We start from the raw sequence: 26,486 nt of genomic DNA, 5'->3' as shown, positions 1-26,486 counted from the left end.
CCAAGGATCTGATCGCTGTTTGAACAGATGCCTTAGTGACCCCTTGGTCAGATTTCTGCCTGATGTATGCATTTCCTCCGATCCAACCTCTTCCACGATTATTGAGCAGAATTCAGGTGGAAGGGAAGACGGTGATCCTGGTGGCTGTTGCGTGGCCCAGGAGACCTTGGTTTGCAGAGGTTAGCTGTGGGAGAGCCATGGTTGCTTCCATGTCGTCCAGATCTGCTCTCCCAAGGTCCCATATTCCATCCTGCTTTACGGTCCTGCTTTACGGTCGCTGAATTTGACGGCCTGGCTATTGAAACCAGAATCTTGAAGGATCAGGGGATCTCGGGCTTGGTTTTGACTACATTGATTAATGCCAGGAAGCCCTAGGAGAATTTATTATAGAGTTTAGAAATCCTATATCTTTTGGTGTGATTTCAAAAAATGACATCCTCGTAAGTATGTCATTGATAGAATTCTTGCTTTTCTTCAGGTAGGGGTGCTCTTAAAATTGGCATTAGGGACCATTAAAGGTTAAACCTCAGCCTTGTTGTTTTTTTTCCAGAGACCTTTATCGACGCACTCTCTCCAGAGACCTTTATTGACACACTCTTCGGTGTGGACATTTATGCAAGGTGTGATCAGCATGATTCCGCTAATTAAGCCACCCCTGTTTCCTTGGCATCCCTTTGAACCCATCAGGCAGATTCCCTTGGTATTATTGATAAGGAAATTGGTCTTTTTGGTTGCTATAACATCGGCCAAGAGGGTCTCAGAGTTAGCGGTTCTTACCTGTAGAGAGACATTTTTGATCCTTCATCAGGATAAAGTGGTCTTTTGGCCTCATCCATCCTTTTTGCCTAAATTAGTATTAAGGGTTCACCTAAACCAGGATATTGTTCTGCCTTCCTTTTTCCCAAATCCTCAGACTCCAGTGGAAAGATTATTGCATTCACTAGATGTGGTCCATGCAGTTAAAATCTATTTGAAGTCATCTGCACTAATCTGTAGTACCAATGCTTTTTTGTGTTGCCAGAAGAGCCTAGAAAAGCTAGGGCCAAGCGGCAACTACTTCAAGCTTATGGCTTAAAGGGTAATGTTCCGCTTTTTACGTTAAGAGCGCATTCTACAAGGAGGGTGAGTGGTTCTTGGGCAGTGCATAATCAAGTATCTATTGCTCAGATTTGCAAATCTGCTACTTGGTATTCAGTTCATACAGTCACAAGGTTTTATCAAGTGGATGTAGAAGAGGCTCAGTTTGAAATCAGCGTGTTGCAAGCAGCACTATAAGTTCCTTTTGTTCTTTGCCCAGGGGCAATTATGGGATTCTGTGTCCCCTCCCCTCAAGGGCATTGCTTTAGGACATCCCAGATAGTCATTATTACCTGCTCTTTGTCCCATGATGTACGATAAAGAAAATAGGATTTTTCTACAGCTTACCTGTAAAATCCTTTTCTTGGAGTACATCACGGGACACAGAGGTCTCTCCCCTCTTTTCTGGGATCTTCATTGTTTGCTTCAAAAACTGGGGTTCTTCCTGTATAGGAGGGGTTATATGGAGGGAACTTCCTGTCTATTGATTGCCAGTGTCCATTCACCTAAAGGTAGCGTATAATCCAGATAGTCATGATTACCTGCTCTGTATCTTGTGATGTACTCCAAGAAAATTATTTTACAGGTAAACTGTAGAAAAAAATCCTATTTTTGGTCAATGAAACAACATCACTGGGCAAGTGCTTTGTTTACTTTAGTTGCAGGGACCCAGAGATGTCATTCAGGATGAAGTAACTTTCTGGTTCCCTAACAACCAAGAGGAAGGTTTCATATTTAGGGGTGGTACCAGTATTATATACTGTAGCTTTTTTTTTTTAATCCATCAATTGTACAATGTAACTACATCAGGAAGCACTAAGGAGTATGTTCATAAATCAGTAAATGTTATATTCACCAAACATTCACTGCAGGTGAGGTAATGCATGTACTTTAAATTGCGATGGCTCGTTTACCTGTGGTGGATGTTTGGTTAATGTCACATTCATTGCTTTGAAAATACGTCCCTCCCTATATTTCCTTGTTTATTATTCAATATTTGTTTCCAGTCATGCTTATCCCTGAAGTCTTTGATATGGAAAATTAACAAATATACAAAACATGCTGGAAACAGTTATGGACTGTGAAACACAGAAAAGGGTAGGTAGAGCAAAGTCCTATTCAGAGTCCTGCTCTTCTGCCAGAGCTAGAATGCCAGATCAACTGCGGGATGTGCAAATGTTGCAAATCTTCAGGTAGAAGGGAAGGCAATTGCCAATTTTTCCCACCCCAAATACCAGCAAGTGGCCATTGTCAATATGGCATGGTGTGGCACCTTTCTCTCTTGCGTTTTGGTATATTTTGGACCTAGAGAAAATAGGAATATAGTAAGCTTCATTATTGTCAGTAAATACTATGATTGCTCCCAGCATCGGCGTAACATGATGCAAACCCCAGCGTTGGTGCCAGGAACAGAAATAACACCAAGGATTGGTGTAAGTGGCTGCAAAAATAACCCCTTAGCATTAGTGTCAGTGACTGTAAAACCAACCCCCGGCAATGGTGTCAGTGGTGCAATAATAACTCACACCACTGGTGTCAGTGGGTGCAATAATAACCCCCAGCACTAACGTCACAGGGTGCAATAATAACTTCCAGAGTTTCAGGAACTGCGAAAATAACCATTAAATTGGAATCGGTGGATGCAAAAATAACTACTAGCGTTTTTTCACGACTCACTTCTGCTCTGCTCTTCCACAGTTCATTTCTGCACCCTCATCTACAACTCACATCAGCACCCCTCATTCACCACACGCCTCTTCACAGATTGTCCACCGTATGCAACCCTCCTCAAAAGCTCAGCCCTCCCACTATTCACAGCTTGCCTCTGTATGCCTCATTCATGGTTTGCTTTGGAACCTCTCATCCATCAGCTGGCTTTGCATAACTCATCCACCATTCACTTCAGCACCCCTCCTCCACTGCTCATCCTTTGTTCACAGCTCCTCTCATCCTCCAATGGGGGTTGCACCCATCATCCGCAGCTTGCCTCTGTATCCCTTGTTCATAGCTCAGCTTTGCAACCCCTCATCTACAGCTCAATTACACACCTCCGCACTCTTGGTCCACAGCTCATCTGACCCTTTGTCCACAACTCACCTGCACCCTGAACCCCTTGTCTACAGCTATAGAGGTGATAAGTGATATAGAGGTGATAAGTAGGGACCTCGATGATAGAGCAAGATTACAGAAGATGTGTAGGAGGGAATCATACTGGATTTTCACCCTGGGGTTTTTGGCTCCAGGGGGTTTTAATGAGGATCCATGAGGTTATGTAGGGTCGGGATGTGTCCTTGCCCCCTAATATCTGTTTTTTCTCGCCATTGTATCTGCACATAGCAGAGGTATAACAGAGGTGGTGCCCTCTAGTTGTAGATCATAACAACTTTTTACATTCATTGAGGGTTTACCTATGATCATATTTTTTATTCATTATTATTATTATTAAGAATATAAATTTCTCCTTTAGTATCATTTATAGGGTTGAGCGAACCCGGACTGTATTGTTCGTGTTCGTACCGGACTTTTGGGTATTCGGTACCCGGACATTTCACTGTATGTTCGGGTACTGTCCGTTGTTCGGTAACGTTATTTTAATGTTTTGGCGCGGTTTTAATGGCACACTTTCAACAGGTGCAAGGCAGCCAATCGGCAGGCGTTTAACTAGTGTGCCCTAGAAGCCATCACAGCCATGTCTACTAATGGCATGGCTGTGATAGGCCAGTGCAGCATGTGACCAAGACTCTATATAAGCTGGAGTCACACAACGCCGCGCGTCACTCTGCTAATACTACTGTAGGGAGAGGTTCCTGACTGCTGCTGCTGAGGGAGAGATAGGACTTTACTATAGGGTGAGGCTGGAGAGATTGCTTGTAGGGAAAGCATAGGAGGAACAATCTGCTTTATCATACAGCGATCTACATTGATTTGATTTTGTGGGGTGCAGTGAACAAACTTTTTGCCCGGAGGGAGAGATAGCAGTTTACTGTAGGGCCAGGCTGGAGAGATTGCTTGTAGGGAAAGCATAGATAGGAACAATCTGCTTTAATCAAAAAGCGATCTACATTGATTGTATTGTGTGGGGGTGCAGTGAACAATCTTTATGCCCTGACCTGAGCCAAGTGAGGAGGAGAAGGGAGAAACAAAAAAATTTTATCAGTCTGTAGGCGTGCGGTGCTGAACATTTCATGCAACCTCAGTGCATATGTGTGTGCTTAATCTGCATTTAAAAAAGAAAAACAAATTTTCCTTAATATTTAACTTTAAAGACTGTATGTCTGACAGACATTGCTTTTCTAACCTGCTCTTCAAAAAGCACCAATGTGAGGGGAAAATAATAATTTTACAGTATTTAGGGTAAAAAAAAAATATTTTTCAGTTTTTCATTTAAATGTTTTTTTTTTTTTTTTATTATTCAATAGCGGAATAGAACAGTATCCAACCTGTTAGGCGTGTGGTGCTGCACATTTCATGCAACCTCAGTGCATATGTGTGTGCTTAATCTGCATTTAAAAAGGAAAAAAACATGTTTTCCTTCATATTTAACTTTAAAGACTATATGTCAGACAGAGATTGCTTTTCTAACCTGCTCTTCAAAAAGAACCAATGTGAGGGGAAAATAATTATTTTACAGTATTTAGGGTAAAAAAAATATTTTCAGTTTTTCTTTCATACATTACAGTGAGATACACCCACTCATACTACTAAAAAAAACTAGGGGACAAAAAAAGTTGATTTGCGGCCCTGTCTGCATATGTTACAGTGAGATACACCCATCGCATACTGTTGTATTGCGCCGTGAAAAAAAAAAAACATTTAGGGGCAAACAAAGTTGATTGCAGCCCTGTCCGCATATGTTACTGTGAGATACACCCATTGCATACTGTTGTATTGCGCTGGGCAATAAAAAAATAATTTAGGGGCAAAAAAAGTTGATTGCGGCCCTGTTCGCGTATGTTACAGTGAGATACACCCATTGCATACTGTTGTATTGCGCCTTGCAATAAAAAAAACTATTTAGGGGACAAAAGAGTTTATTGCTGCCCTGTCCGCGTATGTTACCGTGAGATACACCCATTGCATACTGTTGAATTGCGCCTTGCAATAAAAAAACTATTCAGGGGACAAAAAAGTTTATTGCTGCCCTGTCCGCGTATGTTACAGTGAGATAGGGAGATACACCCATTGCATACTGTTGTATAGCGCATTGCAATAAGAAAAAACAATTTAGGGGACAAAAGAGTTTATTGCTGTTCTTTCCCCGTATGTTACAGTGAGATACACCCATTGCATGCTGTTGTATTGCGCCGTGCAATAAAAAAACATTTAGGGGCAAAAAAAAGTTGATTGCGGCCCTGTCCGCGAATGTTACAGTGAGATACACCCATTGCGTACTGTTGAATTGCGCCTTGCAATAAAAAAAACTATTTAGGGGGCAAAAAAAGTTGATTGCAGCCCTGCCTGCATATGTTGCAGTGAGATACACCCATTGCATACTGTTGAATTGCGCCTTGCAATAAAAAAAACTATTTAGGAAGGAAGAGACGGTTGCACAGAGCCACCAGCACAGCAGAAGAGGGAGCAGGGTGCAAAAGCGGAGCGGCCGTGCCCTAGACACTACGCCTGCTACTGCCCAAGGCAGCAAGGGACCGAGCACACCAAAGCCAGCTCACAGGAGTTCCCTAGCGTGGCAGTTCTTCAGACAATGTGATGATGACAGGACACGAGTGGTTTGCACGCTGTGCAATCAGAGCCTGAAGTGAGGCATAAACTTTCTCAACCTGAGCACAACCTGCATGACCAGGCATCTAAGTGCAAAGCACGAGCTGCAGTGGAGTGCACACCTCAAAAACCAAGAAAGGTCTCTGGCTCCTCCTGCTTCCTCTTCTGCTGCTGCAGTCTCGGCCTCCTCATCCACCTCTGTAGTGACAGTGGCACTTGCCACCCTGCAAACAGAGGATCCACCACCAACACCACCACCTGGGTCAGCAACAACCATCTCCACAATGTCCCGTGGAAGCGTTCAGCTTTCTATCTCCCAAACACTGGAGCAGAAGAGGAAGTACCCCCCTACCCACCCGCGATCCCTGGCCCTGAATGCCAGCATTTCACAATTCCTGGCCTTTGAAATGTTGTCATTCCGGCTGGTGGAGACGCAGAGTTTTAAGAGTCTTATGGCGGTGGCTGTCCCACAGTACGTCGTGCCCAGCCGCCACTACTTTTCCAGGCAAGCCACCCCTTCCCTGCACAACCAAGTGGGTGACAAAATCAGGTGTGCACTGCGCAACGCCATCTGTGGCAAGGTCCACCTAACTACGGATACGTGGACCAGTAAGCACGGTCAGGGACGTCATATCTCCCTAACAGCACACTGGGTAAATGCAGTGGCGGCTTGGCCTGAGGCAGATAGCAATTTGGTGCATGTCCTTCCACCACCGAGGATTGCAGGGCGCTTCAGTTTGCCTCCTGTTCCTAACTCCTCCTACTCCGCTTCCTCATCCTCTACCGCCTCCTCTTCCAGTAAGCGTAACACCTTCACCACCAACTTCAGCACAGCCAGGGGTAAACGACAGCAGGGAGTTTTAAAACTTGCCTGTTTGGGTGAAAAACCACACACCGCGCAGGAGTTGTGGAGGGGCATTGAACTGCAGACCGATGAGTGGTTGCTGCCAGTTAGAGATGTCCCGAACTGTTCGCCGGTGAACAGTTCCTGGCGAACATCGCTTATTCGCGTCCGCCGCTGCGGGCGAACATATGCGCCCCCTATACTTCATCATTGAGGCAAACTTTGACCCTGTACCTCACAGTCAGCAGACACATTCCAGCCAATCAGCATACCCTCCCTCCCACACCCTCCCATCTCCTATAAAAAAGCAAGGGCAGCATCCATCTTAGATCATTCTGAAGCAGTGTGTTAGTGAGAGCAGGGAGAGTGCTGCTGTTGCTGCTGCTGCTGTTAATAGGGACAGTTGTTAGTCTTGTTAAATAGTGTTCTCGGTCCACTCCTGCTGTAAGGACAGCATCCTGACAGCACCCCAAAAAGCCCATTTTAGCCCTTTTTTATTTCAGTAATTTTTATATATATATATATATATATATATATATATATATATATATATATATACATATATCTATTGTGCAGTTGCCTGCCCGCCGTGTGTGAGAGGCCACAGACCCACCACAGACTGTACTGTGTGCACACCACACTCATATCGGGTGGCACAGTACCTTGCAGTTTAACCACTTCACCACCAGGCCTATTTCGGACACTTTTTGTTTACAAGTTAAAATCAGTATTTTTCCTAGAAAACTACTTAGAACCCCCAAACATTATATATATATATATTTTAGCAAAGACTCTGGAGAATAAAATGGCGGTCATTGCAATATTTTTTGTCACGCGGTATTTGCGCAGCGGTCTTTAAAACGCCATTTTTTGGGAAAAATTACATTTCACTGCATTTAAAAAATACTAAACAGTAAAGTTAGCCCATTTTTTTTGTATATTGTGAAAGATGATGTCATGCCGAGTAAATAGATACCCAACATGTTACGGTTTAAAATTGCGCCCCCCGTGGGATGGCGACAAACTGCGGTCAATAGAGATCTCAATAGGCGACACTTTAAATTTATTTAACGGTTACCAGTTTAGAGTTAGAGTGTAGCTCTTTTTTTAAAATTATTGCCCACGCTCTGGCGATCGCGGCGATACCTCACATGTGTGGTTTGAACATTCATTCGCGGCTCGACTTCCGTATATGTTTTTTTTTGTGCGTGAGCTAACGGTGACCGGGGCGGCTACATTTTTTTTTTCCCCCATTTATTTTATTTATTTTTTTAACTTATAAAAAATCTGATCACTTTTATTGCTGTCACAAGCAATGTAAACATCCCTTGTGACAGCAATATGCGGTGACAGGTACACTTTATGGAGGGATCGAGGGTCTAAAAGACCCTAGACCCCTCCACTACACTTCCCTGTATGCAAAACACCAAAAACGTCATTTTTGCATACAGCCGTTTTTCAAATTTGCCGCCGTTTTGCAGCACACTAACCCGGAAGTGACGTCATGGACGCCGCCTCCGGGTTACGTCATCGGAGACCCGATCGAAGCCGTTTCCGGCATTCATCGGGACTCCATCCAGCCGGCAGACACGCTGGCTGGGAGCCCCGGTAAAAGCCTCGGAAGGCGGCGGGAGGGGGGACGTCCCCTCCCGCCCCCCGGGTAGCGATCGAGCGGCTCTCGAGCTGCATCGATCGGTACAGACGGAAAGCCGACCGTCGGCTTTAAACCACGGTACCGGGATGATGCCTCTAGCTAGAGGCATCATCCTGGTATACCCCCGCAAAGTTTAGGACGTCATATGATGTCCACCCAGGGGGAAGTGGTCAAAAAATATTTTTTTTTTCCTCTGTCATAATTGCAGTTGCCTGCCAGCTGCCAGTGAGTGTCAGGTCCACAGAGTGTACTGTGCCCACTGCAGTGCCCACCACTGATATATACGGTGGCACAGCAGCTTGCAAATTAAAAAAATATATATTTTTTATAATTGCAGTTGCCTGGCCTGCCAGTGAGTGTCAGGTCTACAGAGTGTACTGTGCCCACTGCAGTGCCCACCACTGATATATACGGTGGCACAGCAGCTTGCAAATTAAAAAAATATATATTTTTTATAATTGCAGTTGCCTGGCCTGCCAGTGAGTGTCAGGTCCACAGAATGTACTGTGCCCACTGCAGTGCCCACCACTCATATATACGGTGGCACAGCAGCTTGCAAAACAGCAGCTTGCAAATTAAAAAATATATATTTTTTTTATAATTGCAGTTGCCTGGCCTGCCAGTGAGTGTCAGGTCCACAGAGTGTACTGTGCCCACTGCAGTGCCCAGTGCCCACCACTCATATATACGGTGGCACAGCAGCTTGCAAATTAAAAATAAATATATTTTTTTATAATTGCAGTTGCCTGGCCTGCCAGTGAGTGTCAGGTCCACAGAGTGTACTGTGCCCACTGCAGTGCCCACCACTGATATATACGGTGGCACAGCAGCTTGCAAATTTAAAAAATATATATTTTTTATAATTGCAGTTGCCTGGCCTGCCAGTGAGTGTCAGGTCCACAGAGTGTACTGTGCTCACTGCAGTGCCCACCACTCATATATACGGTGGCACAGCAGCTTGCAAATTTAAAAAATATATATTTTTTATAATTGCAGTTGCCTGGCCTGCCAGTGAGTGTCAGGTCCACAGAGTGTACTGTGCCCACTGCAGTGCCCACCACTGATATATACGGTGGCACAGCAGCTTGCAAATTTAAAAAAATATATATTTTTTATAATTGCAGTTGCCTGGCCTGCCAGTGAGTGTCAGGTCCACAGAGTGTAATGTGCCCACTGCAGTGCCCACCACTCATATATACGGTGGCACAGCAGCTTGCAAATTAAAAAAATATATTTTTTTTATAATTGCAGTTGCCTGGCCTGCCAGTGAGTGTCAGGTCCACAGACTGTACTGTACCCACTGCCCAACACTCATAGGGTGGCACAGCACCTTGCACGCATAGTACCACAAATCTAAAAAAAAAATGACAGGCAGAGGCAGGCCACCCCGCAGGGGCCGTCATGGTCGTGGTGCTGTGATTTCCTTTTGCCCTAGAATAATGCCCAGTGTTCAGAAGCCACGTACCCTGAACTCAAAAAATTCTGAGGACACAGTTGACTGGCTTACACAGGACACCCAATCTTCTAAAGCTTCCGCTCGGAACCTTGATGCACCATCCTCCTCCAGCTCAGCTTCGGGCACCTCTCAATTTACCACTCGGCCGCCCGCCGGCACCACCACCAACACTAGCACCACAGCCGCTTCACTTGATCTGTCAGAGGAGTTATTTACACATCAGTTGGAAGAAATAAGTGATGCGCAACCATTAGTGCCAGAGGATGTAGATAACGGGGATATGTCTCAGTCAGGCAGCATTATGCACATGGACGTACATTGTGATGATGATGATGATGTTGTACCTGCTGCTGCTGCCTTTGCTGAGTGTTCAAGTGAAGCGGCTGATGATGACGATGTGTCCGTGGATGTCACCTGGGTGCCTGCTCGAAGAGAAAAAGAAGAGGGGGAAAGTTCAGATGGGGAGACAGAGAGGAGGAGGAGACGAGTTGGAAGCAGGGGGAGGTCATCGCAAGGAGCTAGTGGCACAGTCAGACAGCATGTATCGACCCCCGGGGTCAGCCAGACAGCACGCCAATCAACGCAAGCTGTTGCCACCACCAGAATGCCATCATTGCAAAGCTCAGCAGTGTGGCATTTTTTTTGTGTGTCTGCCTCTGATAGCAGCGATGCCATTTGAAACCTGTGCCAAAAGAAACTGAGTCGTGGGAAGTCCAACACCCACCTAGGTAAAACTGCTTTGCGAAGGCACATGATCTGACATCACAAACGCCTATGGGATCAACACATGAGTACAAGCAGCACACAAACTCAAAGCCACCATCCTCCTCCTGGTCCAGCATCTTCAGCCACGTCAACCACTGCTGTCCTCCTTGCCCCCTATCAACAACCCGCCACTCCGCCTCTCACCTTCAGCAGTTCCTGCTCATCTGCCCACAGTCAGGTGTCTGTCAATGAAATGTTTGAGCGTAAGAAGCCAATGTCACAGAGTCACCCCCCTTGCCTGGCGTCTGGCGTCTGACAGCTGGCTTGTCGGAACTATACAAGCTGGTACAGTCTGAGGCCTTCAAAAAAATTGTCGCTATTGGGACACCGCAGTGGAAGGTACCCGGCCGAAATTTTTTTTCACAAAAGGCAATCCCCAACCTGTACTCTATTGTGGAAAAGGAAGTCATGTCATGTCTGGCACACAGTGTTGGGGCAAGGGTCCATCTGACCACTAATAGCTGGTCTGCAAAGCAAGGTCAGGGCAGGTATATCACTTACACTGCGCATTGGGTAAACCTGCTGGCGGCTGCCAAGCATGGAATGTGTGGCTCTGCAGAGGAGTTGGTGACACCGCCACGACTTGCAGGTAGGCCTGCTGCCACCTCCTCTACTCCTCCTACTCCATCCTCTTTGCTAACCTCATCGGCTGAGTCCTCTTCTGTTGTTGCGTCTTGCTCCACACCAACTGCACCCCCCCAGCTCCCCAGGGGCTATTCCACATGCCGGATACGACAGTGTCACGCTGTCTTGGGGTTGACTTGCCTGAAAGCAGAGAGTCACACCGGACCAGCACTACTGTCCGTCCTGAACGCACAGGTGGATCAGTGGCTGACCCCGCACCAACTGGAGATCGGCAAAGTGGTGTGTGACAACGGAAGCAATTTGTTGGCGGCATTGAATTTGGGCAAGTTGACACATGTGCCGTGCATGGCACATGTGTTGAATCTGATTGTACAACGCTTTGTGCATAAGTACCCACCCAGGCTTACAGGACGTCCTCAAGCAGGCCAGGAAGGTGTGGCCATTTCAGGCGTTCCTACACAGCCATGGCGCACTTTTCAGATATTCAGCGGCGAAACAACATGCCAGTGAGGCGCTTGATTTGCGACAGCCGACACGTTTGAATTCAACACTCCTAATGTTTGACCGCCTGCTCCAACAAGAAAAAGCCATCAAGGAGTATTTGTATGACTGGGGTGCTAGGACAGCGGAGCTGGGTATTTTTTTTGCCACGTTACTGGATGCTCATGCGCAATGCCTGTAGGCTCATGCGTCCTTTTGAGGAGGTGACAAACCTAGTCAGTCGCACCGAAGCACCATCAGCGACATCATCCCATATGTTTTCTTCCTGGAGCGTGCCCTGCGAAGAGTGCTGGATCAGGTCGTAGATGAGCGTGAAGAGGAAGAGTTGTGGTCACCATCACCACCAGAAACAGCCTTATCATTGCTTGCTGGACCTGCGGCAACGCTGGAAGAGGAGTTTTTACCAGCAGTCGCAATTAACGAAGGATGCAGCAGTTACAAAACAAGTTAAAAAGTATGCTTTACACAGCGTATAAGGGTGATGTCACAGCACAATGGGAATCTAACAGGGGAAGAGGTGAAAGTAATCCTCCTCCTACCACAACCACGCCGGCAAGGACAAGACGCTTTACAGACGTGTTGTTGATGGAGGACGTGCAGAGCTTTTTAAGTCCTACGCATCGCCACAGCCCTTCGGGGTCCACCCTCAGAGAGCAACTCGACCGACAGGTAGCAGACTACCTTGCCTTAACTGCAAATATCGACACTCTGAGGAGCGATGAACCTCTTGACTACTGGGTGTGCAGGCTTGACCTGTGGCCTGAGCTATCCCAATTTGCGATAGAACTTCTGGCCTGCCCCGCTTCAAGTGTCCTGTCAGAAAGGACCTTCAGCGCAGCAGGAGGTATTGTCACTGTGAAGAGAAGTTGCCTAGGTCAAAAAAGTCTAGATTACCTCACCTTTATTAAGATGAATGAGGCATGGATCCCGAAGGGACTGACAGTGGGGGATGCATTTGACTAAAAAAGGCCTGATGAGATGCCTTGGGCTAAAAATGGTCCACACGCTGCTGTATTTAATCTCTGCATGCCGGATAACTTACGTGATTTCTCTGCCACCAACTACGGTTCAAGTCGCAATGTTTTAGTGCACTTTCTGCCTGGAAAACCTCAATTTTTCCGGCCGCTGCTACAGCAGCGGCTGCAACAATGCCTACTTTTTCAGGCATGTGTACATGCCCAATTTTTCTGGCCTCTGGTGCTACACTGTGGCTGCAAAAAACAAAACACAAAAAAAAAGGCACATACATGTGTCAATTCCCCATCGTGATCGTTACCTTGTTGTGGTGAAGGGGCTTGCTTATCACAATGAAGCGATCACCTCTAGGAGTGTGTTGGCAATGTTGGCACACCCCAGATGATAAGGTCGTTGCTTCATTGTGAACAGACCAAAAGCGATCCGCTGGATAATTTTTCATAGAAAATACATTAATTTTCTTTATGATCATCTTGGGTGATCATTAAAGCCTACTAGGCCAACAATGGGCCCACACTGCAGAATCATTGTTTTCTGGGTCACTTAATTGTCACCGAACTACCTCAGCACGACCATAGGCTTTGAAAAACCGCCATCGCCTGCAATCTCCCAAATGTGCGCATGAGCACAGTCATCACTACAGCAAGATTGACGCATAGAGGAATAAAATTTATGTCATGAGTGTGTCAACTATTGACAACTCTTTGCGGTTGTCTAAAATCTATTCGATACACGTCCCCTGATAGGGAAGGTAACAGGGATTAAACTGATAAGAATAGTACTACTTAACACACCACTCATATAGGATGGCACAGTACATTGCACGCCGCACGCGCAGTGCCCAAAGTTGGAAGTAAGAGGACAGACCAACCATCTTTTTCCATCTCCCGGTTCCTAAAATCTATTCCATAAACCGGCCCCTGATAGGGGACGTAACGTAACAGGGATTAAACTGATAAGAACAGATATTTTTAATTTAAAAAAAAGAGGACAGCCTCTGCGGAGCTGGGTATTTTTTGGCCGCGTTGCTGAATGCTCATGCACAATGGCTGTAGGCTCATGCGTCCTTTTGCGGAGGTGACAAACCTGGTCAGTCAAACCCAAGGCAACATCATCGACCTCATCCCATATGCGTTTTTTCTGGAGCGTGCCCTGCGAAGAGTGCTGGATCAGGCCGTAGATGAGCATGAAGAGTTGTGGTCCCTATCACCACCAGAAGCAGCCTTGTCGTTGTCGATTGCTGGACCTGTGGCAATGCAGAGAGAGGAGTCTGAAGAAGAAAAGTCAGAGGAGGAAGGTGGCTTTGAGGAGGTGGAAGACCAACCACAGCAGGCGTCCCAGGGGGCTTGTTGTCACCTTTCGGGGACCCTTGGTGTTGTACGTGGCTGGGTGGAGGAAGAGACCTTCAATGACGTCAGTGAGGACAAGGAACGGGACATGGCTAGCTTGGTATCCAATCTTGTGCAAATGGGGAGTTTGCAGTTGTGCAAATGGACTGACTGACTGACTGTTAAACGGGGAGTTTGGTCTGTCAGAGTTTGGTCTGTCACTGTGAAGCGGGCGTAACCCTTACACTACCTGATTGATACAACATCATACCTGATCGTATACACACACTGGATGTTTTAAAGCACGTTATTCCAAACAATTTAGGAATGTTAGGTGATTTATACCCTTTATGGATTAAAACCAGACTCTGCGTCAACTACGTAATTTTCCATGGGAGTTTTGCCATGGATCCCCCTCCGGCATGCCACAGTCCAGGTGTTAGTCCCCTTGAAACAACTTTTCCATCACTATTGTGGCCAGAAAGAGTCCCTGTGGGTTTTAAAATTCGCCTGCCTATTGAAGTCTATGGCGGTTCGCCCGTTCACGAACATTCGTGGAGATTCGCGTCGCCGTTCGCTAACGGCAAATTTTAGGTTCGCGACATCTCTACTGCCAGTGAGCCTCAAGCCCGGCCTGGTGGTGTGCGATAACAGGCGAAATCTCGTAGCTGCTCTGGGCCTAGCCGGTTTTACACACATCCCTTGCTTGGCACATGTGCTGAATTTGGTGGTGCAGAGGTTCCTTAGAAATTACCCTGATATGTCAGAGCTGCTGCAGAAAGTGCGGGCCGTCTGTGCGCACTTTCGGCGTTCTCATCCTGCTGCTGCTCGCCTGTCATCTCTGCAGCGTAACTTCAGCCTTCCCGCTCACCGCCTCATATGTGATGTGCCCACAAGGTGGAACTCCACCTTGCACATGCTGGCCAGACTGTGCGAGCAGCAGCAGGCCATAGTGGAATGTAAGCTGCAGCACGCACGCGTGAGTCGCTTTGCGGAACAGCACCACTTCACCACCAATAACTGGGCCACCATGCGAGACCTGTGTGCCTTGTTGCGCTGTTTCGAGTACTCCACCAACATGGCCAGTGCCAATGACGCAGTTCTCAGCTTAACTATCCCACTTCTATGCCTTCTTGAAAAAAAACTCTGGGCGATGATGGAAGAGGATGTGGCAAAGGATGAGGAGGATGAAGAGGTAACATTTCCGAGGCTTTCAGGGAAGTCATTCGCAAGTGGCTCCGAGGGTGGGTTCCTGCACACACAAACACCAGGGACACAATTGTTGAGCAGGGGCACAGTTCTGGAGGATGACTAGGATGAGGAGGAGGAGATGGAGGAGGATATGGAACCATGTTCACAGCAGGGTGGCACCCAGGCCAGCTCATGGCCATCACTGGTGCGTGGCTGGGGGGATACGGAGAACACAGAGGATACACCTCCCACAGAGGACAGCTTTTCGTTGCCTCTGCGCAGCCTGGCACACATGAGCAATTACATGCTGCAGTGTCTCCACAACGACCACTGAGTTTCCCACATAGTAACTTGTGCTGATTACTGGGTGGCCACCCTGCTGGATCCCCATTACAAGGACAACGTACCGTCCTTAATTCCCTCACTGGAGCGAGATCAGAAGATGCGCGAGTACAAGCGCACGCTGATAGACGTGCTGCTGGTGGCATTCCCACCTGACAGCGGGGGCACAGTGGAAGCACAAGGTCAAGGCAGGGGAGGAGGAGGAAGAGGTCGTCAACGCTGCCAGGGCACCGCCAGCACCTCAGAAGGCAGGGTTAGCATGGCCGAAATGTGGAAAAACTTAGTCAGCACGCCACAACAAGCAGCAGCACCACCAGCTGATATGGAACGTCTTAGCAGGAGGCAGCATTTCACTAACATGGTGGAGCAGAATGTGTGCACACGCCTAGACGTACTGAATGATGGGTCTGCCCCCTTCAACTTCTGGGTTTCCAAGCTGGGCACATGGCCTGAGCTTTACCTTTACGCCTTGGAGGTGCTGGCCTGCCCTGCAGCCAGTGTATTATCTGAACGGGTATTTAGCACGGCTGGGGGCATTATCACAGACAATCGCAGCCGCCTGTCCAGAGCCAATGTGGACAAGCTCACATTCATTAAAATGAACCAGGCATAGATCCCACAGGACTTGTGCAGAATAGTCATGTATACCGGCCTTACCCAGCCATTGCTGGATTTGATCTTTCTTACTCTTTTGGGGTGTACCCTATTTTTTTTTATTAAAAAGCAAAACCAGCGTTGGCTACCTCGTCCTCCTCCACTGCCGCCGCCGCTTCAACCTACACCGCCATATCCTCCGCCACCTAAACCTCTTACTCCATATGGGCCTCGTCCGCCTCCTACATCATTCAAGATGATTATTTTTTATTTTTCTGTTTTTTTATGTTCTTTTAATTTATTACCCTATCCACATTTGTTTGCAGAGCACTTGCCATGCTCTTAAGATGATTTTGCTGCCAGTTGCAGCCCTCTAACCCTTTCCATGTTTGTTTTAGAGGCATTTTAGTGCTCAAAAGTTCGGGTCTCCATTGACTTCAATGGGGTTCGGGATCGGGACAAAGTTCGGGTTAAAGCGGAGTTCCACCCAAAAGTGGAACTTCCGCTTTAGGTATTCTAACCCCCTGACATGCCACATTTGGCATGTCATTTTTTTGGGGGGGGGAGCGGGTACCTAGTTTTGACAGGTACCCGCTCCCACTTCCGCTCGGAGCGCCGCAGCGCCCTGAACGGAAGTTCTCCTCTCACCCTCCCTCCCTGCAATCTTCTGGGACATGTCAGAGGTCCCAGAAGATTGCTGGCCAATCAAGACGCGACTCGCGCATGCGCAGTGGGTACCCGGCTGTGAAGCCGCAAACTGTCACAGCCGGGTGCCCACAGCAATGATGCCGGCGCCGAGTTAGAGGATCGAGGCTTCAGGCGGCCGCATCGCTGGACCGTTGGACAGGTGAGTGAAATGGCTGGAACTTTAAGTCCGGGTCACGAACCCAGACTTTTTTTTCAAGTTCGGTCGAACCCGCCGAACCCGAACATCCAGGTGTTCGCTCAACTCTAATCATTTATACAGAATATGAATAGTTCTTTCCGTTTGGCTTGCAAGAATGCCGATTGTTTAGTTTAGTTTGGTCTCTCCAATGTTAGTCAGACCCCGCATTTGCGACAGTTTTACATAGCAATATATTAGCTGCCTCTTTGGTGGAGTGTATCAATGTAGTTTTAGAAGTGAGTGCTTTATATTTTATTTAACCGCAATAATGCAATTTTTTTCAGAAATGTGTGCCTTCTTTTTAAAGTATATATGCAGTAAAAGGGCACTTTAGAATATTTAAGTAATGCATATGTATACATATATGTATTTGCTTTAAATTTTAATGTTGTATTGGTTTATTGTGTCCACACGCGTTCCGTGGAGATGCTGTAGATGTTACACAGAAGGGCATCAGAAGAATTTCCCCTCCCTCCAGTCAGTTACATGTTCAGGTGGGGATAGTGATCATATGGGGGGGTTGAGGTGCAGTAGACACAGAGGACCCGTTGGTTAGTATGCCGCTCTGTTTAGTCTCCTGTTCCTTTACACAGATGGACCTCAATCTATTGGAGGTGGAAGATGAGATAGGCGGAAGTGACGCAGGCGGAACTGACGTCACAGGCTTGGAACGCAGGACGCGTCGGCACTTCCGGGATCCGGCGGCATGCATTCCACACCTATTCAATACACTGTATAGGGGGAAAAGGGTCTCGTGGAGTCGTTCTCAAGCTCCTCTTCCACCATATCTCTCAATATATCTATATAACTATATAAACAACATACCATGTGCACTGTTAGGAGAAGGGTTAGAGATAACTTATAGCCTACTATGCAATACCATAGAACTGGTGCCCAGATATCAGCAAATCCGCATTGGATCTCCGAAAAGGCCCTGGGTGCTACAGTTTTCAACACTCCCCTATTAATCCCCTTTTCTTCTCCTCTCACACTTTTCTTTTCTATTCAATCAAAAAGATTTTTTAATTATAAGAATGTGTGTGTATTATGAATTAGCAGCATTTTAGGCTGATAAAAAGTGTATGTGGGACAGGGGTTTGTAACAACCCCATTGCAACCACACCCATGAGGGAGGAGTTTTTCAAGGTTCCATAGGTGAGACATGAACAACTTTTTCTATATAAACTGGTGGTCTAGACATGGCCCCATTGGCTCTGAGGAAGAGGCGAAGCCTCAAAACGCGACAGCTGTCATTCTATCAAGGGCAGTGGACATTGTAACAATGGATTCTGACACTTGAATTTGATATGCTGGTTTACATCTTCTGTTTGTGAGTAGCCACTTTTATTTTGTACTAATAAAGCCTTATTGAGGATAATGCGCTAGGCCGGTGCGCCCTTTCTTTGTTTTTTTGTTTGTAGATATGAAGTTAGCCTTAGGCACTATTAACCACTTCCCGACCACCCGCCGCCTTTTTACTGCAGCAGGGTGGCTCTCCTGCGCAAACCAACGTAGACCTACGTCAGTCGCGCGCGGGAAGCTAGTGGGCGAGCGTGCGCCGCTGGCGGTGCGCTCCCACCCCTACTCGCCATTGCCGCCTGACACCCGTGATCGCTCCCTGCTGAGAGAGAAGGAGGGTCGGCTGTTGTAAACACAGCCGACCGTTCTTCTCCCTGAAATGATCACAGAGCTCATGTGATCCTTCTATATAGGATCACATGTCTCTATTGTCATTTCACAAGCCACGCCCCCCCTTCCCTTTTAGAATCACTCCCCTAGGCTCACATTTAACCTATTGATCACCCATAGGGTTAACCCCTTCCCTGCCAGTGTCATTATCACAGTAACAGTGCATATTTTTAGCACTGATTACTGTAGTAATGGCACTGGTACCCCCAAAAGTGTCAAAAATGTCAGTTAGGGGTCCGATCTGTCCACCACAATGTCACAATCCTGCAAAAAAATCGCAGATCGCCACCATTACTAGTAAAAAAAAAAAAAACTATAAAAATGACAAAAATCTTTCCCGTAGTTAGTAGACGCGATAACTTTTGCGCAAACCAATCAAAATATGCTTATTGCGATTTTTTTTTTTACCAAAAATATGTAGCAGAACACAAATTGGCCTAAAATGTTAAACATTTTGATTTTTACATTTTGTTTTTGAGAATGTCAGCAGAATGTGAAAAGTATTGTTTTTTTTCCCAAAATTAATGCTTTTTTTTGTTTATAGCGCAAAAAATAAAAATCGCACAGGTGATCAAATACCACCAAAAGAAAGCTCTATTTATGGGGAAAAAAAGGACATCAATTTTATTTGGGTACAGTGTTGCACAACCGCGCAATTTTCAGTTAAAGTAACACAGTGCCGAATCGCAAAATAGGGCCTGGTGATTAAGGGGGCAAATCCTTCCTTCCGGTCTTAAAGTGGTTAAGGGTTACATTTCAGCCTCATCATTTTTTTACTAGAGACTGATCGCTTTGCATTCCTTAGTTTGAACCTTCATTCAAGGGGTCCTACATATGCTTCTGCCAGTGAGGCCACCATTGTGTCCTTGGGATCTAAATTTGGTGCTGACCGTTTTACAGAAACAGCCTTTTGAGCCCATGCAGCATATTCCTCTGGTTCTTTTCACCAGAAAGTTAGTCTTTTTGGTTGCAGTAACTTCAGCCATAGGGGTATCAGAATTGGCGGCTCCTTCTTGTAAAGAGCCATTTTTGATTTTACATCAAGATAGAGTGATTCTATGCCCACACCCAGGTTTTGTGCCCAGGGTGGTGTCTGATTTTCATTTAAATCAGAACATTATACTGCCTTCCTTCTTTTCAAATCCTCAAACAACAGAGGAAAGGTTGTCACATTCTCTCGATATAGTACGTGCATTCAAGATTTATTTGAAGAGGAGGGCGTGGCTTCCGGCGCTGAAGATGGCCGCATAGATCTTCAGCTCCGCTCGGCCACCCGGGACATCGCTCACCTACAGCCTTCACAGCAGGTTTTAAAATCCCCACGATCGTGGCAGAACCTCCGGGCACCATGAGGAACAAAAAGAACGCCTCACAGTTGCACAAGCTGGACGGATTCCTGATCTCCACCTCGGCGGGCCTCAGGCAAGATGGCGCCGGCAGGTCCCCGCAGCACGCTTCTTCCCGGGACGGGCACCAGCACCACAAGCCACCACCGCTCAGGCAAGTAGCCAACCCGGACAGCGGGAACTCCTCCGGTGCATCCACCCCTCCTTCTCCCTCCTCGAGAAGCCCGGCGAAGCAGCGCCCACGCTGGAGCTCTCCCCCCCGATCCATCCCAGCCATGCGGGATGGAGCAGACGGCATCCTCTCCACCAGAACCCGGGGGCATGAGCACACTTCCTGCAGACCCCTTCGCTGCCTTCCCAGTGGGAGACCACCCGATCTCTGGTACACTCCTGAAAGGAATGCTCCACTCCCTATGGTCCTCTCTGCACTCAGATGTGATGCAGAGTCTCTCTCAAACAAGGAAAGATGTCCAGCAGCTCGAGGTGAGGGTGGACTCTGTTGAATCCTCTATGTCAAAATGTACTTTGTCTCTCAACACTCTAATTACAGCCCATAATGATCATACAGATGACATTGACTGGATCAAGGACAAACTTGCAGACCTGGAGGACAGGTCCCGTAGAAATAACTTGAAATTAAGGGGGATCCCGGAAACTGTCCAGCCCCAGCACCTGCGCAAAATGGCTACGGACCTATTTTCTGCACTGATCCCTTCCTTGTCTGCATCTGAATTGGAGATAGACAGGATCCATAGGATCCCTAAGCCTCACTTTATAGCTCAAGACCTGCCTCGTGATGTCCTTCTCCGGGTGCACTTTTTTCAGACTAAAGACAAAATCCTAATGGCTTCAAGGCAACTTCAAGCTCTTCCTGGTGACTTCCCGCAGGTGCAGATACTGCCGGACCTCTCTAGGCACACGCTCCAGAAGCGTAGGAACCTCGCCACCATAACAAAAGCCCTGAGGAACCACCAAATAGTGCACAAGTGGAAACACCCGGCTCAACTTTCCATCACCCACCAGGGCCGCACTGTCACAATTGAATCTCTGGAGGAAGGAATGGCCCTTCTACACCGCTGGGGAATCATCCCGGAGCCTCCATCCGCCTCCTCGAGGTCCTCCAGATCTCCTTCGCCTCAGACCCTCTCGGATGACTGGCACGTTGTGTCCCGTAAACGGTCTAATTCTAGACACTCCTCACCCGGAGGTGAGCTCCAACACCCGCATACACCTGCTCCCTGCCTTCCCTTCCCTTCCTGTTTTGTTGCTCCAGTCGGACTGATGGACTTGTGCTCTCTGGAATGCCCGCACCCCCCTCGGCCCTCGTGCAGACGACCCGTTTTACATCTCTGAAGGTACCATGACCATCAAGTTCCTTTCTTTAAATGTTAATGGTCTAAATCACCCTGTCAAGCGGTTCTCCCTCTGGACTGAGCTTAACAACAGCGGAGCTGACGTGGTATGCATCCAGGAGACTCACTTCAAGCTTAACCACCAGCCCAAGTTCTCGCACAGAAACTTTCCTACTCTTTTTTTCGCCAGCGCCCCCGTGAAGAAAAGGGGTGTGATGATTGCTCTGAGAGACTCGATTTCCTTCTCACTCCGCAACCTGACCCAAGATCCTGACGGCAGATTTCTCATTCTTCAGGGTGACTTTAATGAGATGCCTTTAACTCTGGTGGCGGTTTACGCCCCCAACACTCACCAGAAGCGTTTTATATCCAGACTGCTGAAGGAAGTCTCTGGTAATGTCTACGGTAATCTAGTGGTTTGTGGTGATATGAATTCTGTGGTCGACCCAGGGCTTGACACCTCGGTGCCCGCCCGGGGCCGACAACTTTCATTGGCCTCTCTGTTGGCCTCCGAGCAACTGTTTGATGTCTGGCGCTGCCAACATGGTTCAGAAAGAGATTACTCGTTTTATTCCTGCAGACACAAATCGTACTCACGTATTGACATGTTCTGGACTGACCTCCCTTCACTGGGAAAGGTCTCCTCCTCGGCCATCAGAAGCATCACGTGGTCTGACCACGCGGCTGTGGAGATGGTTCTGGAGGAGTCCGGTCCTAGGGAACGGTCGTCGGTCTGGCGTTGTGATGTAAAGGTGCTTCAGGACCCAGCTGCTGGTAGGTTGATCCGTGACCAGCTCTCGGAATTCTTTGATATCAATGTTTCCTCCGTGTCGGACCCCTGGGTGCTCTGGGGAGCGCACAAGGCGTTTGTCCGGGGTGTGTGCATCCAACAATCAGCAAGACTCCGGAGGGCATACAGCCACAACCTCACGGCTCTCTTAACCGGGATCCGTGACCTTGAGAAAGCACACAAATCTTCTCCCACCCATGACCTAACCTTGCAACTCTCCCGTGCAAGGGACTCTCTTAAAGCCCACCTTATGGAACGCTTTGACCGTCATCTGAGGGTGCTCAAGCTCAAGTACTATGCGCACGCGAATAGAGCTGGCAAGGCTCTAGCAGCCAGGATTAAACAGCGCAGAGTATCCACGCGTATCTCCCATCTCTCCCATAGACAGACTGGAGCTAGACTGACTCATCCCAGGGTCATCGCGAATGAATTCGCAGAATTCTATGGGTCCCTGTATAACCTAGACCGAGACCCCGACACTCCTCAACCGACTCCGGCTCTTATACGACAATTCCTGGACAAGTTACATTTGCCTTCCCTGACAGAAGACCAGAGAAAGTCCCTGTCATCCCCGTTCACTCTATGTGAAGTTTCCAAAGCCATTAAATTGCTCCCCAATGGAAAATCACCAGGTCCGGATGGATTGTGCAATGAATATTACAAAATCCATTGCGACACCCTGGGTCCACACTTAGTGGAAGTATTCAATCAGGCCGCTCGCGAAGCTACGTTCCCGAGTGAAATGTTAGGTGCCTACATCACCACTATCCCTAAACCCGGTAAAGACGCTAGCCTCCCTGCAAACTATCGACCTATTTCCCTCCTCAACAGTGACCTCAAGATCTACGCCAAGATCTTGGCGTCCCGACTCCAGCCACTCCTCCCTCTGCTTGTTAAAAATGATCAAATGGGCTTTATGCCAGGTAGGCAAACATCGGATGCTACCCGGCGGATTATCAACTTGGTCCACCTGGCTGAGGTCTCCAGAATGCCTTCTCTGCTCCTGACACTGGATGCAGAGAAGGCGTTCTATAGGGTAAATTGGCTTTTTATGCGGCTCACACTGGAGAAATTTGGATTCTCAGGTGACATACTATCTGCAATTCTTGCCCTTTACTCCTGCCCCTCAGCAAGGGTCCTCACTGCTGGTGTGACATCAACTCCATTTCAAATTACTAATGGCACCCGCCAGGGGTGCCCCCTGTCCCCTACGATCTTCAACCTGATGATCGAGCCCCTGGCGGAGGCCATTAGATCAGATGGCGCGGTAAAGGGGTTCCGTGTGGGGTCTGTATCCCATACGGTTAACCTGTTCGCGGACGATATCGTTATCGCCCTCACTGACCCTACTCGCTCACTTCCGGCAGTCCATAGACTTCTCTCAGAATTCAGCTCCGTCTTTTACCACAAGGTGAACACATCCAAATCATTGGTATTGAACCTTGGAATTGATAAACGAGTCGCGGACCGTCTTCAGAAAGATTTCCCCTACCCCTGGACTGTTGACTCTATTCCCTATCTAGGTGTACTTATAACTCCCACCGTCAAACGACTCCTCCCTGCTAATGTGGATGTCTTACTGAAGAAGACATCAAAACAATTGGTAGCCATGTCCAAAGTGGAGCTCTCCTGGGGTGGCCGGATGGCCGCCTATAAGATGTCGATATTACCCCAAATCCTTTATCTTTTTCGTGCCCTCCCACTAGCCTTCCCTAGAAAGTACTTAGAGGCTCTTTCCAAGAATATGCGTGACTTTATTTGGGGAGGTGCAAGGGCCCGAGTGGCCGCCACTACTCTGGCTCTACCCAAGTTCATGGGCGGGGCCAAACTTCCTGATTTGAACTTGTACTTGTGGTCCACTAGACTGGTCCAGCTCCGTATGTGGTTCTCCAACTCTACCTCCCTCCCCTGGATTCAACTCGAAAGCCACCTAGCCCCTACTGGGGACCTCCGTCTGCTTCTCCTCGGAGACTTATGGGTTCCATGGTCGTTATCTCGGCTGCCCCCCACGTCCCGGTCATCAATCTTGGCGTGGCGCAGACTGGCTCTCGCCGGAGGGAGGCAGGCGGATGGACACTCCTTAAACTCCCGATCGCTCCCGATTTCCATCCTGTCCGCTCACATTCCCTCCCTCCAACTGACACACCTGGCTAGGTTGGGTCTGACTTCTATCTCGCATTTCTACGACTGCGATTCTTTGCGCTCCACTGCCTCACTGATGAAGGACTATAGACTCCCTTCCACACTGCTTTTCTCGGTCCACCGCATACATAGCTTCTTGGCTGGGCACTCTCCGACGACTGGTCATTTACCTGCTAAACCCTGGGCGTTTTACCACACTGAATCACGCACGACCAAAGGCATCTCTATTTTTTATGACAGTCTCCTTGATTTAGCGGACGTCCCAAAATCAGTGCCCATGATTAGGTGGGAGAAGGATTTGGCGCTCACTTTCACCACGACACAATGGTCTAGTGCTCTAACGTCCACCTATCGTTATTCACACTGCACCTCCCACTGGGAACTCATGCTAAAAATTACAAATCGGTGGTACTATACACCCTATAGGCTCTCAAAACTGTTCCCCTCCACCCCAGCACACTGTTGGCGTGAATGCGGTGGCATTGGAACCCTGATACACGTTCTATGGGAGTGCCCCTCACTCACGAGTTACTGGAAAAAAATCTTCAGTTGCATAGCGGACTGTACGGGGATACTACATTCTCCGAAAAAGGAATTGGCGCTGTTGAATTTGGGTATTGATGATTATCCAATCCAATTTCGTCAGATGATATTACATATTCTGTTAGCGGCTAGAACTCTTATTCTGCGTAGATGGAAATCTCTGGAGATCCCGGCTTTCTCTGAGTTGGTAGCGGTAGTAAATGATAATTATCGCCTGGAGAAGGCATTAGCAACTAATGACATGATGCTTCATAGATTTACTGAATCTTGGCACCACTGGAAATATCACAAGCACTGACCGTGGTGCTGGGCGGGGCGGTGGGGTCGGTCTCCTCCCTGAGGCTTATGTTCCCACTGGGATGTCGGGGAGGGGGCTGTTATCCTCTCTGTGCTTGCCTGGACCCGTGGTCTTTATTCCTCTTTGCCGCTGCTCTAGGCTTACTAGCCACTCAGCTGGGTCCTAGCACGTGTGTTAGCTTGACTTGTACTTACTGCATGTACCTTGACAGTATTGGACTTTGTTGTTGTTATTGATGATTTTGAAGTCCTAGAACCTACACCTGGTCCTGTCTGGAGTAACCACCCCCCCCCCTTTTCTTGTACTCACGCTATGTACTACAAACCTTGTTTCAACTATTTTCTTGAGAATGTTTGTACTTTTTTGTTTCTCTTGTGAAAATTCAATAAAAAACTATTATTTAAAAAAAAGATTTATTTGAAGAGGTCAGCTCAGATTCGTAAGACCGACTTTTTGTTCGTGCTGCCAGAAGGGCTCAGGAAAGGTCAGGCAGTATCTACGTCTACAATTTTTCAATGGGTTCGCCAAGGTATTATCCAGGCGTATGTATAGTTTAAAAGGGAAGGTAACACCTTTTTCGGTAAAGGCACATTCTTTCAGAAGAATAGGTGCCTCTTGGGCAGTTTGCCATGAAGCTTATATGGCTCAGATTTGCAAGGCCGCTACTTGGTCTTCGGTAGATACATTAATTCGTTTCTATCAAGTAGATGTTAGGACCCAGGAGGAGTCTGCATTTGGCCGCAGTGTTCTACAGGCAGCTATGTAGATCTTTTTCTGTCTGATGGCAGTGTTTTTATAGTACCCCCCCTCCCTTCAAGTGTGTTCCTTTGAGACATCCCAGATACAGTAGTAATGAATATGGCTGCTCTGTGTCCCGTGATGTACGATAAAGAAATATGGATTTTTCCTACAACTTACCTACAAAATATATTTTTTGGAGTACATCACAGGACAAAGAGGTCCCTCTCCTCTTGTCTAGGGCGTTTATTGCTTTCCACAAAACTGAGATACTTCCTGTATGGGAGGGGTTATATAGAGGGGGACTTCCTGTCTTAATTGGTTGCCAGTGTCCATTTACCTGTAGGTGGCGTATAACCCAGATAGTAATGAATATGGCTGCTCTCTGTTCCGTGATGTACTCCAAGAAATGGATTTTACAGGTAAGTTGTAGGAAAAATCCATATTTTATTTACAACTTGCTTGATGATGGTTTTATTCTTATTTCCCTGAGTACATCTCTCAATGGAAGTGATTGATTGAGGAACAGGCACTCATATAAATATATATATATATATATATATATTTTTTTTTGTTTAATAAACACTTTATTAGAAACTTTTATATGCATACAGAGAAGGTTACAGTAAGTGCATAAAAACCAAGATAAGAGGTAAACAAGCCTCAGTAGT

The sequence above is a fragment of the Pelophylax lessonae genome, assembly GCF_965119305.1.
Source record: "Pelophylax lessonae genome assembly, chromosome: 10".
Lineage (NCBI taxonomy): Eukaryota > Metazoa > Chordata > Amphibia > Anura > Ranidae > Pelophylax > Pelophylax lessonae.
Note: the sequence above shows the minus strand (reverse complement) of the source record.